Raw genomic sequence first — 17211 nt, forward strand, 5'->3', positions numbered from 1 at the left:
ATGGCAGCTTTGAGGAGTACTGGTCAGATATTTTGTAGAATGTCCCACAACTGAGGTTTGTCTGGTACTTTTTTTGTCCTTTAGGGTTACGTGTTTTGGGAGGAAGACCACAAACATAAAGTACCATTGTCATCACATCCTCTCAGAGTTACATGCTATCAATATAACTTACTGTTGATGGTGACCTTGAACGCCTGGATGACCTAATTTTGTCAGGTTTCTCCACATTTCAGTTATTTTAAAAATGTTTTGTTGTTGTTGTTAAAATAATGCAGAGATATCTCACAGAAATGAATTATGGGTTGTTCTAAACGAATTGAAAATCATCAGGAAGCCACTATCTCTAATTTTCTCTCTTTGGGACTGTATGGTCTCTCATTTCCTTTACTTTGGGTGTTTTCTTCATTATTTCTTCTTATTTTTTACTAACTGGTGATAGATTTCTGGCTCTGGGTAACTACATCCTGATTTTCCTATTCTCTTTTCTTCCTGTGTTTTGACTTGGCTCCCAGCAACCTGCTCCACATCCCTCTCACCTTTTTTCTGGTCTTGATCCTGCTTAGCACGTGTCTCACTTTCTTCTAGTTTCTTTTCCCCATTGCAGGTGCCTCTCGATCACAACTAGTGCCAGTCACTGTCCCAAGCACTTGTCTATGAACTGTTTGGCTTTAAAAAAAATCCTGTGAAGTAGGTAAAATATCTCCAGTTTTACAGATGATGAAATTGGAGTCCAGAAAAGGTTAGGAAACTTTCCTGAGTTTCTGCAAGTGTCCTTGATGCCTATACCCAAAGGTCTAAAGGCACAGCACCACGATTGTTACTATTCTATTGTTTCATGTAAACTTACAACAATCCTCCAAAGTTAAGTAGCTTGCCTGAGATTAGCCATTTAGTAAGTGGTGGAACTGGGCTGAGACCCTGGTTTTTCATAGCCTGAAGTCCACTGTACCAGCTTGCCTTCCATAATATTACAACATATAAATTAACCTGATGGAAGTCATTATTCTAGGCCTTTTTTGGAGAGGTGAAAATAAAGATGTGAAACCTATAATACTTAACTATCTTATCTCTCTGAATGAATCAGTTCAGATTGTGGCTTTGGCACTCATTGACATTCACCTTGAGCAAGTACTCCATGCAGATAAGGGAGCTGTTGATCTGGGCCTTGTGATTCAAATTGGTACTAGAAAGTTGACAAGGCTAGTGGGTGGGAAGAGTAGAAAGATCAATACACAGTAAAGAACACTGAACCTTCCATAGATGGCAAATGTGTTGTTTTGTGAATCTTAAAATTTTTTTTATGTTTATTCATGTTTGAAAGACAGAGAGAGACAGCACAAGCAGGGGTGGGTGGAGAGAGAGGGGCACACAGAATCTGAAGCAGGCTCCAGGCTCTGAGCTGTCAGCACAGAGCTCGATGTGGGGCTTGAACTCACAAACCGTGAGAGCATGACCTGAGCCGAAGCCAGATGCGCAACCGACTGAGTCACCCAGGCGCCCATGTTTTGTGAATCTTAATGTGCATGTATATTTTGGCCTAAGGGATCAGTGTAAATGGCTGAGATCCATGCAGATTGAGGGTGTTTCCTGATACCCCTAATATTCTGAGATATTGAGTGATTGCCATGGCCTTGAACTTGTAGGGAACAGCCCCACATTATCTTGAGTTCTTTTAGTATAGCTAGGGGATATAGTAAAGACAGAGTAGTAGTGAAGGTGAAAGATGATAGCAGCTTGAGCTAGGGGGTACCAAAGAAGATAGTGACCAAAAAAATAATGGTTTCAAGATATTGAATGTGGAGAAGTGGAAGTTGTTAAGGATGATGGATGGGTGGTAGTATCATTTACTGAGATAGAGACACTGGCAGAAGACCACGTTTGGTTGGGGTGAGGTAGAGCAATCATGGCTATGGATTCTTTAGACATCTGAATGGAGTACCAAGGGTAAACTATTGGATATATGGTTTGCACTCAGGAAGAGGGCTGGGCTAAAGACATGCATTTGTGAGTCACCTGTATACAGGTAAGTATGAGTATTGTCCAAAGCTCCTAGAGAAATCAAAGAGTGAAAAGAGAATAGGGTCTAATGGCCAAATAATGATTAATTTGTAACGGAAAAAATAATTAATAGGCTAATAAATTGGAGGCAAGCTGGAAAAAAATCCAGGCAAATAAGTATGAGAACTGGAAACAATGCAGTGCTAGGGAAGAGACTATTTCAATAAGAGATAAATTATAGATTAACAGACTATGAAGTCATTAGTTAATTTGTCAATTAATCAAGCAGTTAGTGAAAACTTCTTCTATGTTAAACAATGGTTAAAAAAATGGGACTAGAAAGAACATTAGGGTCCCAATAAGCTCAGCTCTTTGACATGCTTTCCTGATTTGAGGTAGGGGCCGATTGTGATCATCTATATTAACCATTCTCCTTCTGATTTTGTCTACTCTTTTATTTTTGTCATTTCCAGGCTTCTCTGCACTTCCATGAAGCACTAGGCAGCAACAGAGAAAGGAAGTTATAGTAAAAGCATTCATTTTTTTGGATGCTTCCTAGTGCTGATAAATACTTGATGGTGTAGGAATAAAATCTTGAGTACCTCGGTGGCTTTTATTTTTTTATTTTTTTAATATATGAAATTTACTGTCAAATTGGTTTCCATACAACACCCAGTGCTCATCCCAAAAGGTGCCCTCCTCAATACCCATCACCCACCCACCCCCCTCCCTCCCACTCCCATCAACCCTCAGTTTGTTCTCAGTTTTTAACAGTCTCTTATGCTTTGGCTCTCTCCCACTCTAACCTCTGCTAAAGAAGACATCCGGATGGCCAACAGGCACATGAAAAGATGTTCAACGTCGCTCCTTATCAGGGAAATACAAATCAAAACCACACTCAGATATCACCTCACGCCAGTCAGAGTGGCCAAAATGAAGAAATCAGTAGACTATAGATGCTGGAGAGGATGTGGAGAAACGGGAACCCTCTTGCACTGTTGGTGGGAATGCAAATTGGTGTAGCCGCTCTGGAAAGCAGTGTGGAGGTTCCTCAGAAAATTAAAAATAGACCTACCCTATGACCCAGGAATAGCACTGCTAGGAATTTATCCAAGGGATACAGGAGTACTGATGCATAGGGGCACTTGTACCCCAATGTTTATAGCAGCACTCTCAACAGTAGCCAAATTATGGAAAGAACCTCGGTGGCTTTTAAAGTTCTTTGCTTTTTAATTTTTGTCACTGATACTTAAACATGACTGCAAAGTACCTAGCTCCATATATTTTTCTGATCAGAGTCATATAGCATTTCAAAGTAATTCAAGCAAATATAATACATCAAAAAAAAGTAAAGAAGCTAATATTAGTGAGGAAGATGTAAATACTTGCAAACTATTTAACATTTCAGTATCTTTTTATGTTCAAAACCACCTAAATAATAATAAAAAAAAAGCCCACCCCCCATACCACCTAAATATTTAGAAGGTAATAAGAATGTAAACTTAAATATGGGCTAGTTTAAACAGTGCCCTATTAACAAAAGTAGTTATTTTCCCTCCTTACATTACTGTTACCTCAGAAGAGGAAAAACTTTGATATATCTTAAGTCCAATGTTGTTGCATTGGTATGGGATAATATAAAAACTCAGATTAACTTGGAAATGCTTTTAACTAGAAAACATAGTTTATTTTGTGAGAGCTCTTTATCATTTAGAAACTGCTTGTATTCATAATGTATCCTGACTAATATTGCCTAAACATTATTTAGGATTATGCCTTTCAGACTATTATATCTTTTGGGATGAAGGGATACTATGCAACAGAAAAGCAATCTATCTGCTGGCAACCACATCGCTTAAATCAAATATACTGTTTTTCTGTCAGAAAGATAATAATACCAGAAACAGTCAATAGGTACCATGGAGGCAGCAAAAACCTCCCTTCTGGGACTCAAGATTTACCTAAATGCTGTGTGCCCCCCAAATATCTCCATGTTTACCTTCCATCCTCAACCAGTCATTGTACTAAGTATTTTCCATATTACTCGGTCCTTCAAATAAGAGTACTAAATGTGTTAAATACTATTTTAGAGTGATAACATGTGTTTTTTTTTTTTTTTTAAGATAAGGCACCTGATTACCTCTTGGGAATGAGACATTTAGATGTGGGAAATAACCAGTTAAACACTCGGCACCATGTTAATCATCTTGGGTAATATAAAAGTAGTATATTCGTTCCATATCTTCAGGCAGCTTATATTCCTATTTGAAGCTGTACCAGATAGAAAAAGAGCTAGATGTTCATCTTCACATTGTGAAGACGTAAGAAGAAAGGAAAGCCTGGTAAAATGTGTTTTAAAACAAAAAGGAAAAATGACCTTCTAAGTTTGAGCTAGATATTTAGAAATTTTTTAATGTTAATTAATTATTACTTTTTTGAGAAAGAGAGAGAGAAAGAAAGAGAGAGACAGACTGCGAGCAGGGGAGGGGCAGAGAGAGAGGGAGACACAGAATCCGAAGCAGGCTCCAGACTCTGAGCTGTCAGCACAGAGCCTGATGTGGGGCTCAAACTCATGAACCATGAGATCATGACCTGAGCCAGTCGGACGCTCAACTGACTGAACCACCCAGGCACCCCCGAGCTAGATATTTTAGTGGACTTTTAAGGAAAAAAAATGTCGACAGGAACAGGAATGTTAAAATTCCAACCTAATGGTCCATGAATTTGCATTCCTTCTGTTTAGCAATATTATGATTACCCTTTGTTCTCTGGACCACTCACTTATTTTTCATATTTCACTTATTTGCATCCATGATTTGTCTACCTCCAAAATGTACTTCTAGCTGGGATATAATGAGGGATTTTGCTTTTCTCGCTGCGTGTCATAGAGCAGCAAACTGTCCTACCAACGGTCTCATTCAATCTGGACCATAACTGAAGTGCTGGAACTCTATACGTGGGGTCACGCTAACACATGTGCCTGCTTGTGCACGAACAGAAAGGAGCCTGCTCGTCAATCATACTGGTCCCTACGTTCTCAGGACTGGGGGTTTACTTCTGCCAGCTTCTTCCAGCTATGGACCCTGGTAAATAAGAAACTTTGTTTTTGTTGTTGTTGTTGTTGTTGTTGTTTTTTTACTTTCCACCCTCTAACCTCCAGCCCTGAACTTTGTCATCTGATGCTCCTAGCCAGCTGCTCATTATCCTCAGGTCCCACCTTCCTCTCGTGGGACTTATCTGTAAGGCTGACTCCTAAATGTTCTGCACAGTGTCATTCTTGATGACTGCGGTCACTAACCAAAAGTTAGACAGCCAGTGAGTCAGAACACATCAAGTATGCTTGGAGAAAAACAGTTAAAGAAAAATTACTTGGTGGAAGAAAGAAGTCCAATATGGTTTGATTTGATTTGGCTAAGATAGTATAGTATTAAATTATCCAGTCATCCATATTTATAGTCAAAAAGTCATTTTTGTGGTAGCTAAATCTAAAAGAAATCTGTAATAAATAGACATCCATAAATAAAATCAGCTGCCTTATAATTTTTATTGGCTACAATGAGAGGATAACATAAATAGTGTTTTGTTTCTATCATAACACAGTTATTAAGGCAGAATAGTCAAACATTATTGTAGGTTCCTCCTAATTGTATAATTGCTATTATATAAACCAATTTCCTTTCTGCTGGTTAAATAAGGGGCTGTCTTTTCTTACAGCATTTCAACAATGTCACTTGTATGTTAATAAAACACTATTTGTATCATTCAGGATTCATCCATCGTTTTATACCGACAAAATTTTAATCAACATCATAATTACCTCTCTATGGAAGGTAAGAATTTTATTTCTAAAGAAAAACACAGACTTGCCTTGTTCTTAGGCTGAATTTCTTTTAAGAATTTATGTTCAGGCAAAATAATTGATAAATGAATGTTCTTTCCAGTTAGAAAAGACTCCGGCATATCTAGTACATTCTTTCTTTAGGAATTACGCATTTCTGGCTTCATTCCTTGACTTGCATTAGAAGTCTTTGTCTGCTTACTAAAGTCTATTGTCTTGAATTTGGGTAAATTTAAGATGTTCTTAGGCCATCTATAATCAGATCAGCAGGACAGATAATATTTTTTAAAAATTGCATTCCTCTAATCTTTGTTCACAATTCTTTTAGTAAAGACTGCAGATTTCCTCCTCTTTACTTCTGGGATATGGCTAGAAAGGCCACTTGCTTTAGTGGAGTCAGGAACTCTGGCTCTGTGATTCTGGGAAAGAGTCAATGCATTTGGGCCTCAGTCCTTCCTCTGCAAAGTGAGAAGTTGAATGGGATGTTCTTTGAGTTCCCCTTAAATTATATAGAAATTGTAAAAAGCTGGTTAAGCTGACTTTCAATGCTTTTTTATGAGGGTTCTTTGAAACAGATGATGGAGGGGAAAGAAGCAGAACAGTGGAGGAAGAAAAACCAGAGTGGAGAATGTGTGGGAAGACCGGAGGGTGGCTCATCATGGCTGGCAGCCTGGCTCCTATTCCTCCCTCTGTTTCCGATAACTTTCTCCATGTACACTCTGAATGATCTCACACCAAAAGGAAAGTCTGGGTGTGGGTTGAAAAGAAAGGGGGTGAATTTTATTGGTTGAGAATGCCAAGCTTAGTCTGAAATTCATTAGTTACTTAAGTGATAGTTAAGATGATGGGACATTAGGTCAGGGGAGCAGTAGTTAACGCAGGCAAAAATACCTGCTAATCCAAAGTTCCCTTGTAAGGTCATTTGAGGCAAAAGTTAACCAGAATACAAAAAAGGTTTAGTTATATCATTTATATGATAAACATATGTCACGCCCCTAAAACATATGTTTCGCCCTAAAATGCTGCAATGCTGCTCAGAGAATGTTTTTCTCTTCTAAATTTGTATCTTAGCCATTCTTTCACTGTGTGTGTGTGTGTGTGTGTGTGTGTGTGTGTGTGTGTGGTATGCGCATGCGCACTTGTGGGTGTTTCTTTTTATAAAGTCACCTGAGGACCTGTGATGGTCCCAAAGAAGGCTACCTGCTGGCTCACACACATCTCCTCCTTGGCCCTATGTTTCCTCTAGCTCTGTGTTTGCCACAGTGTGTTGCAGTGTTTTGTCTTCATTTCGCTGCCTCTCAACAAGAGAAGTCCCTTAAGGACACAAACTATATCTTATTATGTTTTCCCGAAACCCAAACTGTCTTTGACTCAGAATGGATCAGGCATGGTGCTAGGGTGAGTGATAGGAAGGTACAGGCCCAAACTTATGCTTATAATTCAGTGAAGAATCATGAGTAAAAAATGTCTCTGATATCAACATACTGCCATAAATACTCTGATACATAACCCAGAGGACATAAAAATATTTCTGAACATTAGACTTTCCTATCACCCTGACATGTGGGATCACCAGGATGAGAAATGCTGAATTAAAGGATCAGTTTCCTTACTTCCAATGAAATGATGATGCCCCATAGCTCTTCACAGGTGCAATAGGAAGTAAGGATTTAAAAAGCTGAACAACAGGCATTATCCTTATCTTGCCCCTGACTCCAACTATGTGCCTCACCCTCCAAATTGGGAGAAGATAAAGCTGGGTCCATCTTCAACCTCTGTCCACACAATCTGCTCTCTAGGTCTGGACATGCTTCCCTCCACTTTCTTGCCTGATGATTTCTCCCACATCTGTGATAGATTAAAGATGGCTGCAAAGCTTTGTTACTCCTCTTATTGAGAGATGGGTTTGTATCCCCTCACTCTGAATCTGGTTAGGCTCTGTGACTGCTTGATCAATAGAATATGATGAGCCCAGGCCTTGCGGACTGGCAACTTCTACTTCCTATCTCTTGGAATGCTAGTTCTGGAGGAAGCTAACTGTCACTTAATAGGTCTGGCTACCCTGGGAGCAGAGGTAGTCTTTTTCTCCTCTTCTCCCATGTGCTTGGGTCCAAAGCAGTAGCAGCAGTTATGGTTTGTTGAATATCTCCTATGTGTTAGGCATAGCATGTGGTGTTTTATATACATTTTCTCACTAATCTCTCAAAACAAATCTATGAAGAAGTCTTATATTGATCAGGTAGTTGGTACTTAGAATCATCAAAGATTGTTGAAGATCACGCAGTGGTATGTTGTACAACTGGAATCTGACCCCATTTCTGCCTGACTCTATTCATTCATCTTGTTGTTCTAAACTATGATGATCTCCTATGTACCTTTCTCCCTGCACCACAGGTACAAGGGAGAGTTGCTGTTCCTCATGAGGCTCCCCAACATTGAGCGCCACATCTCATGCACAGTCAACACTCCCTGAATGAGTGAGCAGTCTGCAGAACAATTTCTAGAAATCAAATACAAGGCCCTATTCATGGAAAAGCAGAGTTGTTCTCCAGTGAGAAAGTAACAAGTCTTAGTAGTCCTTTGGAATCTGGATTCTGCAATCACTACCTATTCCATTAGAGAATGTCACCAATGCTAACAATCTGGTGTTTAGCCACAGGCCTGCCCTATCTTTATCTGAATCTTGAAGAGACAATACCCCAGTGGGTTCACAGGGGGCTAATATTGTTATCCGCTGTTTCTGTGAGAGACACCTCTCTAATAAACGAACTTGCTTTAAACAATAGTGAACTCAGTCACCTCTGCAGCAAGGGTATCCTATCTTTTGCTGCTAAAGCTATGGGAATTGGGAATGCAGGGCTGGTGCTTATTTAAAAAGAGGGCGGCAGATAAGCGGTGTTAGATAATGCAGCACAGGCTCAATAGAGATAAGATGTTCCAGAGGTTGGATGTTCCAATTTGCTGGTGCTCTCACTCTTGTTTATTGCAGACAAGAATTTTCCCTGCATCCCCTCAATCTTGCTGTTGCTGACATTGTACTCCCTTTGACACTTCATTGGGTGGACTCTGTAAGCATTTGCCTAACAGGATTCATCAAAGAACAAGAGAAAGCAGTACAGCCTGACTCCTTATGTGAAAGCAGGGCTGATGTCAGGGATTTCCAACTAGAGCAAGGCAAATAAAATGCCAGCTTAGAGCTTAAGTCCTGCCAGATGATCTGAGATAACTTACAAAACATGCCCTTTTCACAAGTGTGTTTGTGTGCAGGAATGGCTACAATAAGGAGTGAGAAAGTGTCTGTGTGAGAGAGATTACTTTGGGATGTCACTTGCTGTGTCGTCTGGATACCCCTCAGTATACAGTTGGAGACACAGGAATCATTTAGGGGAGGATAGAGATTTTGTTAATTTTGTCCCATGTTGAAAGAGAGAAATGAATTCCCATTAAAGTACCTGTACGTTTTGCTAGTGGGTTTGGTAAAAGGGAAAGATTTTCTGATGGATGGATTTTTAATTTGCTTTCTGTTCTGTTCACTGAGGTTTAATGAAAAACCAAACCAAGTCAAACACTTAGTCTTATTGGGGTCAAGCATCTGTAATCTTGTGGGTTTTCTGATGTGCAGCCATCCTTTTGCTGACCATGTGAGGGTCTGTACTGTCGTTCGCACGTCACTATTGTCTACTGTCTGAGGAATGTGTTTGAAACCCAACGGGGAAATATGGATCATCCACTGCTTGTATTGTATTTCTTTCTTTGCATGTCTGTCATTTTCATTGGAACATTCAGTCAAATTAGGTCAGTTATGGTTTTAGTTAGCAAAGCAGCTCTTGTGTTGAACACAAATCATATGATGTTTCTAATTATCTCTGCTTTTTAACATTGATCTGAAACCAGATCCTTAACTATGCATGGCTTAGAGGTGTTTCCCTCTCCTTCCCTCCTTTTTGCTTTGGCTTCTTTCTGGGGCAAATATGAAACTTAATCTTGCAATAGCAAGATGTAATATTTTTGTTTTTATAGGCAGCTTGAACGCCTAGGGTTAGGGGAAAAGAAATGGATGAGTACTGGATGTACAATTGTAGATGGTAACTTTTGTAGTAATTAATTGGGTGATCCACTACTCCATTCCTAAAATGTGGTGTGATGTTTATCTTTGTACTTTATAGCCTCACAGATGAGCCTTTGGAAGTTTCAGTGGTCTGCCTTAGGCCAAGAGCTCTAGATTTTCTGATTCTTGAGCTATGTTCTGTTTCCAAAGGTAGGGAAGCAAATGGAAAGGCTTTCCAAGAGTCTCAGAATGTGGGCCACTATATGGTCAGCAGAGGGAGGAGAACCTGGGAAATGCTGCATGATGTAGAAGACATTAGTTGTTTTTGTTTGTTTTGTTTTGTTTTTTTCTAAACTGAGTCCTAATGGGAATGGCATCATGAAGAGAGGTTTTCAAAAGTATATTCTCTTTTGGCCTTTAAAAGCAGGAATGATTCTCCCCAGTCTAGTTTATCAGATGCTAGGGCAATCTAACTGTGCAGATGTGCCTTAAGGCAGAGACTAAATGACTTCTGAATACTTTCACATCTGCTATTCTGTAAGGAGACAGGAAAACCTTCTGTATCACCTGACCCTTTTGGGCTGGTCCTTTATAGTGAGGAATCTTAGGCATAGAGGATTCTTGGAAGCCTAAGGGCTGAAAGAAGCTGCATGAAAGGAAAATAGAGAGACAGTTTCACTCACAACCCACTCGCTTTTCCCTTCCTTCTTCACAAACATACTTATTAAGTACTTAGTAGGTAACAGGACTTATGATAAGCTGTGGGGATTATTTAAGAAAAAGTGTAGGAGATGATTCTTGCCCTCAGGAAGGTCACAGTCTGATGGAGGAGACATACATGAGAACAAATTATTATGATACAGTTCTGATGGAAGTATTGTAGTGAGTTGAATTATGTCCCACAAAAAGATACATCTAAGCCCTAACCCTTAGTACCTGTGAATGTAAGCTTATTTGGAAGTAGAGTATTTGCAGATGCAGTTAAGTTAAAGATCTTGAGACAAGATCATCCTGGAACTAGGGTGGGCCCCAAATTATTAACTGGTGTACTTATAAGAGAAAGCAGAGGGAAATTTGAGACACAGAGATGCACAGAGAGAAGGCCATGTGATGACAGAGGCAGAGATTGGACTTATGCAGTCGCAAGCCAAGAAATGCTCAGTTTCCAGCAGCCATGAAAAGCCAGAAAGAGGCAAAGAGGGATTCTCCCTCAAAGGCTCCAGAGGGAACCAACTCTGCTGAAACCTTGATTCTGGACTTTGGGCTTCCAGAATGTGAGAGTCTAAGCTTCTGTTGTTTTAAGCCACCTGTGGTAATTCGTTATGACAGCCTTAGGAAACTATTATAGGTATGTATAAAATGTTGTGCAGGAAGGAGCAAGGGGCAACCGTGTCTAGTCAGAGAGAGTGTCTCAGAGAAGATACCATTGAAGCAGACTTTTGAAAAGAGAGCAGTGGGCCATGTGCACAAGGGGGCGAAAGGCATTTCAGGCAGAGAGACATAATGGCAAATTCAATGTTAATAAACATAACTTCAAGAAATGATGTATAATTCAGTATTACTGGAGTATAAGCTGTGCTGTGGGAAATGAGAGACAATAAGAAAAAATGGAGTGAGTTTGTGAAGGCTTTGCATGACATGCTAAGGAGAATTAGATTTTTCCATAGGCTGTTTGTCCTTAATTCCATGCTACCATGCAGATTGCCTGGGAGATATATTATAACTTACTTATTATGAATAGTAAAATGCTGATGTTTTCTAAAATAATTAGCTTTACTCTCAACTAAAGAAGATTGGAAGTTATTCAGGTAAATATGTCATCTCGATTTGTTTTTTAATGTGTTTCTTCATTGGGAGAGAAAAGGGTGGGGCTATGACAAACATCCAGAGAACTGTGTAGGACTGTGACCCATTGGTGCACATGAACATCTGTTCTATGTATGGCAGAAAAGATGTTGACAGCCCTGCTTTAGGCAACAGGGATCCAACAGAGATTTGGAAGTTGAGCAGTGAGAAGAAGATGATTTTGACTATTGAGAATAACTTTGGTGTTGATGAAAATACACAGAAATGGGAAGATGTTTGTCTCAGGGAATTGGTGGTAGTTGTAAACAGAATCAGTGGAAGCAGAGATTTTGGACAGTGGTTTGGGGATAGAAAAATGGAGGGAGAAGGGTTTCAAGAAATCTCTCTGAGGTAGAAATGACTACTCTGTGTGGTAAGGACCATATCTTTGAAGCATTGGAAGAATAGTTAGATGATGATGGTGCCGTTGACTGAGTTAGGGAATAGGGAAGGAGGAATACGTTTGTGGGAGAAGATGACAAGTTTGAGTTTGGATGCATTTGGTTTGAATTGACCATAGAACATCCATAAAGAGGCACCTGGGTTCTTGTAGACGATACCCACTATGGAGTCTGATACCATGGTGAGGAATTGCTCAGTTGAGGAAAACTATGTAAGGTGCATAGAAGAATGCCAAGCACAAGGCTTTGCAGGAACATTTTATTATAGGAAACAAGAAGGGAGGAGCCAGCGAAGGGGTCTGAGAAAGACTGGTCATGTATATAAGGGTAAGAGTGGAACAAAGGGAAGGCTCTCTTGAAGACTAGAGAAGAGTAAGTGTGTTAGTTTACTAGGACTGCCATAGCATATTGCCACAAACTTGTCTTAACACAACCAAAATTTATTCACTCACAGTTTTAGAGGCTGAAAATCTGAAGTCAAGAGGCCAATAGGACCACTCCCTCCAAAGGCTCTGGAAGAAAATCCTTCCTTGCCCCCTTTTAGCTTCTGGGGTCTCCTGGTGTTCTTTAGTTTGGATGCAACTCCAGTCTCTGCTTTAGTCTGCATGTGGTCTTCTTCATTTTGCCTCCATGTCTCATATCTCCCTCTTCTTTTCTTGTAAGGACACCAGTCATTGGATTTAGAGCCCAAACCAAAGCCAGGATGCTCTTATGTTGAGATTCTTCACTTAATGACATCTGTAAAGACCCTATTTCCAAATAAAGTTACCTTCTTAGGTACCAGAGGTTAGGACTAGGACATATCTTTTTGTGGTTCACAATTCAACGTACAACAGTAAATCACAACAAATGTCAAAGAAATGAGGACTGGATATACAACTGGATTTGACAATAAGAAGGTTATTGGTAACTTGAATCAGAGCACTTTCAGCAGAATATTGGTCTGGAAACCAAACTAAAGGGTCAAGCAACAGATAGGAATTTATTTCTCTTGCAACAGATAGGAAATTATTTCTCTTTCAAGATATTTGTTCAGGTCATAACTTGAGAGACCTATAAATACTGATATGGCCTGGTGTTCCCTCAGGAAGAAGGAAACATCAGCAGTGCAGCAAGTAAGATCATCTAGTTTACAAATGATCTGGCAGAAGACAAGAAAGGTTAAGTAATTTGTCCAAGGCCATGTAATTTGAGTTCAACCTAGAATACAAGACTTCTACATTCCAGAGCTCTGCTCACATTTATTTATTTTGAAAAATACTGAAAATTGCCAAGAAAGGTAAAAATCATTCATAATCCCAGAGCTTTAGAAAATAACCTGAGAAAGACTTAGAGAGATTAGCATTCTACCTGGGGGCTGAAGGTGCAAGGGGGGTAGGGTAGCCAACCACTCCCTGTTTGCCTGGCTTTAAAGGGTTCCTGGGACATAGGAATTGAGTGCTAACACTGAGAAAATTCTGGGAAAAGTTGGACAAGGTAGTTACTGTAATTAGAGGAGGGAGTTGTTACTGGAACCCAACAAAAGCTGTAGCCCAGGGACAGAAGTGGCAGAACAGAAGTGGAATGTAGCTGCTGCTAAACCAAGGCCCAGCAGAGAGGGAGTTGGATGTGGGAGGTAGAGAGATCAGCATACAGATTTGGAGAATAAATATCCCATCTTTACCCCCCTCCTAATCTCCAATCTGCTGATTTAACTAGAGAGTTAAGGAACCCAGGTTTGCAGTTCCAGATTATTCTCCAGAGCATTCAGCAGGTAAGAGAAGGGCTGAGAATGGATATGAAGGAAAAGACAGCAAATAACCACCAGAACCTTCTACTATGTGTTAGACATTGTGTTTGGTGCTTTACATAAGTTATTTCCTTTATTCCTGAAATCCAGTTTGAGAGGTAGAGATAATTAATCCCAGCATTTACTTCTCAGAAACCTTAGGCTCAGAGAAGTCAGATAATGTCACTGATGAATGCTTTTTTATGATGGGTCAAAATGCAGTGTCTAAATTTCCTCTTTAAAATCACACAGTTATCCTAGTTACTCAGACTTCATTTAGGTACTTCCACATCTGTACATTTGTAGCTACAGATTTATTGATAATTCCTAGTATTACTTTTGCATACTTTTCCTCCTTACACAATGAATTTAATTATGTTATCAAAAGATATACAATTTAATAATAAAAAGTCAAGAATAGCAAACATACAGATTTGGAAAAAGTCGAAGACTGAGGAAAAAACATAGAATCTAGATACTTAGAATGCAACGTATTATCAATTGTTGTAACTGGGTTGAAATTTTGGGCAGTCACATAGTTCTTATTGTTAAAAAAAGACATTTCTTTCTGACATGAATACTGTTCTAAGTGCTTTATATACCTGTTTCATATGGATCCTTCACAATAGCACTCATTTACAGATGAGGAAAGAAAGCACAAAGAGGTCAAGTGGTCTGCTCATGAGCATATAGCTAGCAATTGGTGGAGCTGGATTTCAGACTCAGACCATCTGACTCCAGGGTCTGTGCCTTTAACCATTATACTGGGCTGTTGCTAAGGAAAACAGATCTGTTCCTGAAAGAAAAACTTTTCCAAGTACTTAGTTCTGTGTTTTTCAATGTGGGCCATTATATAGAAAATTCCACAATAGGCAATGGACCAAGTTCTCCATGATTCTTCTTTGCTGGAAGTTAAAGATTTAACAAAAGTTCAAGTCAGTAGATAGAATCCTTCAGGAAAACAAGATGGTGCGATCTACCCTTAGGTAACTGCATCTGTGTACTGATCTTCCTTAGTCTGGCCAAATGTTTCCATGTTCATGCAATACCTTGCTTTATTTTATGTATAATACAAGATATAAGCCGTGGGCACATGTGCTGTAATGCTAGTGAGGAGGATGAAGGAGAAAAAAGGTAGAGCCAAGGAAGGGCTGGTTCTTCACAGAAATGCATACCAGTACAAGGAAACAAAATAACCAAGGTCTGCATGAGGGATTTGGTGTTATGGGCTGAAAAGCTTTCATGGTAGTCGTCAACTGGTGCTTTAGCCTGGAGATATGGGATAAATTCATGGATCTTAATAACACCTTGTCATGACTTATTTGATGTTACGTCAGATGGTCTTTGAACCGTCACAAATGTCCTGTGATCTGTCCCAAGGCATTTGTCGTGAGAGCTTTTCAGGAATATAATCAAGATCACTGAATATAGACAGACACACATTTTGACTAACGTATTTTTCATGTCATGTGCATAAGGATATAGATCGTTTTAGGTATATGCACACTTGGTTAGCCACCAGTGGCTTGTGAACGTAGAAAACAATTTACAAGAAGTTCATACTATATAGCTTGGATTACAAATATCTGGCATTGAAAGACTCTTCTGTTTGTTTGGGAACCCATTATCCAACCTGTATGATTATACATTGAATTGATAATAGGCTTATACTTCAGACATCAGTCAGAATGGTTATAGTTTTGATTTGTTGATTTTTGTTGGATTATTTATGCTTTGGGGGGCTATTTATCTTTTCCTCACTGCATACATATCTGACACATATCCCCTCTTGGAAGGCAGAAGACCTGGAGCATGTGAAATACTTGGCAGAGGGGGCTGGCATAGCACAGGCTGTTGACTGCTGCAGATATTTAAGCTGAAAATACGTGATGCAGAGGCAAGGACGTTGCTGTTCTTCACTTTTTAACGTGCTGATTTTTTCTGGCTTTCGTTTTGTGACTAACTTTAAATGTGGGAGGATCTTGTGGGTGTGTGTGTATACCACACGAGAAAAAAAGTGGTTTGATCATGCTATGAGATTTTGATTTCTTCAGTCAGGTACGTAGCAATTCACGTGGTCTCAAGCCACAAACGTTACCTCATAAATGGCACCATGGAAATGTGTCGACAAAATTCAGCCTACTCACATCAGGGCTTAGAATAACAGCTGCTGGTGCTCTGGCTCAAGAAGCAGGTGTGAGACCACCTATGGGAACAGCTCAGAGAGCTTCCTGTCAGTAGGAAAGCAGCATGAGTTTCCTCCAAGGTGCCAAATAACGCAGCAGATAGGGTAGCAACATGAAGATAAAATGTTAATATGATTTACTTTTCCCAAGCACTTGGGTTAGTGCCAGAGGAAAAAAATTAATTATAAAACCACTGCTCAAACCAAAGCGTTCAGCCTGCAGCTAATATACCGGGGCCTGTTTCTGAACATTTATGTTTTTCTGTTTATGGATTACCAGGCTCTGAAAATCCCTGTGGAAGGAGGTAGGAAGATGGGGTTGGTTTAATCCATTGTAGGACAGCACTTAGCATCTGTTTTGACAAGAAAGAGCATGTAATATAAACTGTATGTGTGTGTGCTTGGGGTGGGGAATGGGGTGGGGGGCTGATTAAGAGTGGAAAAGTGAGAGAGCTATCAAACGTGGAGGGAGCTCCTCTGTCAGGGAGGTCCAAGGTTTTATTGCCTGAGAACCGTATAACCAACTGCCAAAGGGGAAACGGGCCCCACCCTACCCCCTCAAAAGAAAGCTGCAAAAGCAAAGGACAAGTGGAGAAACCATTAGGAAGTCTTTGTCGAAAATGTAGAAACAGCATGAATGCTCCCTGCTATCTTTCATGGGCTGGCCCCCCACACTTGCGGTTCTGAGACAAGCAACATCATGTCCACAGTGCTGGAAAAGACATTTTTCATACTCTTGTAAAATCTTGAAAATTTGGCTTGCATTTGCTTCCACCCAGATCTCCTTGGAAGAACTTTCTTTCTTTCTTTCTTTCTTTCTTTCTTTCTTTCTTTCTTTCTTTCTTTCTTTCTTATCACTGCATGCTTTCAAGAGCAATTTATCTTAGAGCTCTGGTTAATTTTATTGTTTATTAGAAGTCTAAAGTTTTATGGTGGAACTGAGTGTGGGCCAGAGCTAGGAGCTGGAGGAAGGAGGGAGCTGGCTGACTCTGCTACAGGAACCTAGATGCAGCAAGGACATGAAATTTTAGCCTTTATGAATTTCATCTTGATTTGAAGGGTATCTGGGTCTGAGAGGGCCACATATGCTCTGAGTAGGGTTGACTGTGGCAACTAACAGCACAGTGC

The sequence above is a fragment of the Panthera tigris genome, chromosome B4 (assembly GCF_018350195.1).
Source record: "Panthera tigris isolate Pti1 chromosome B4, P.tigris_Pti1_mat1.1, whole genome shotgun sequence".
Classification (NCBI taxonomy): domain Eukaryota; kingdom Metazoa; phylum Chordata; class Mammalia; order Carnivora; family Felidae; genus Panthera; species Panthera tigris.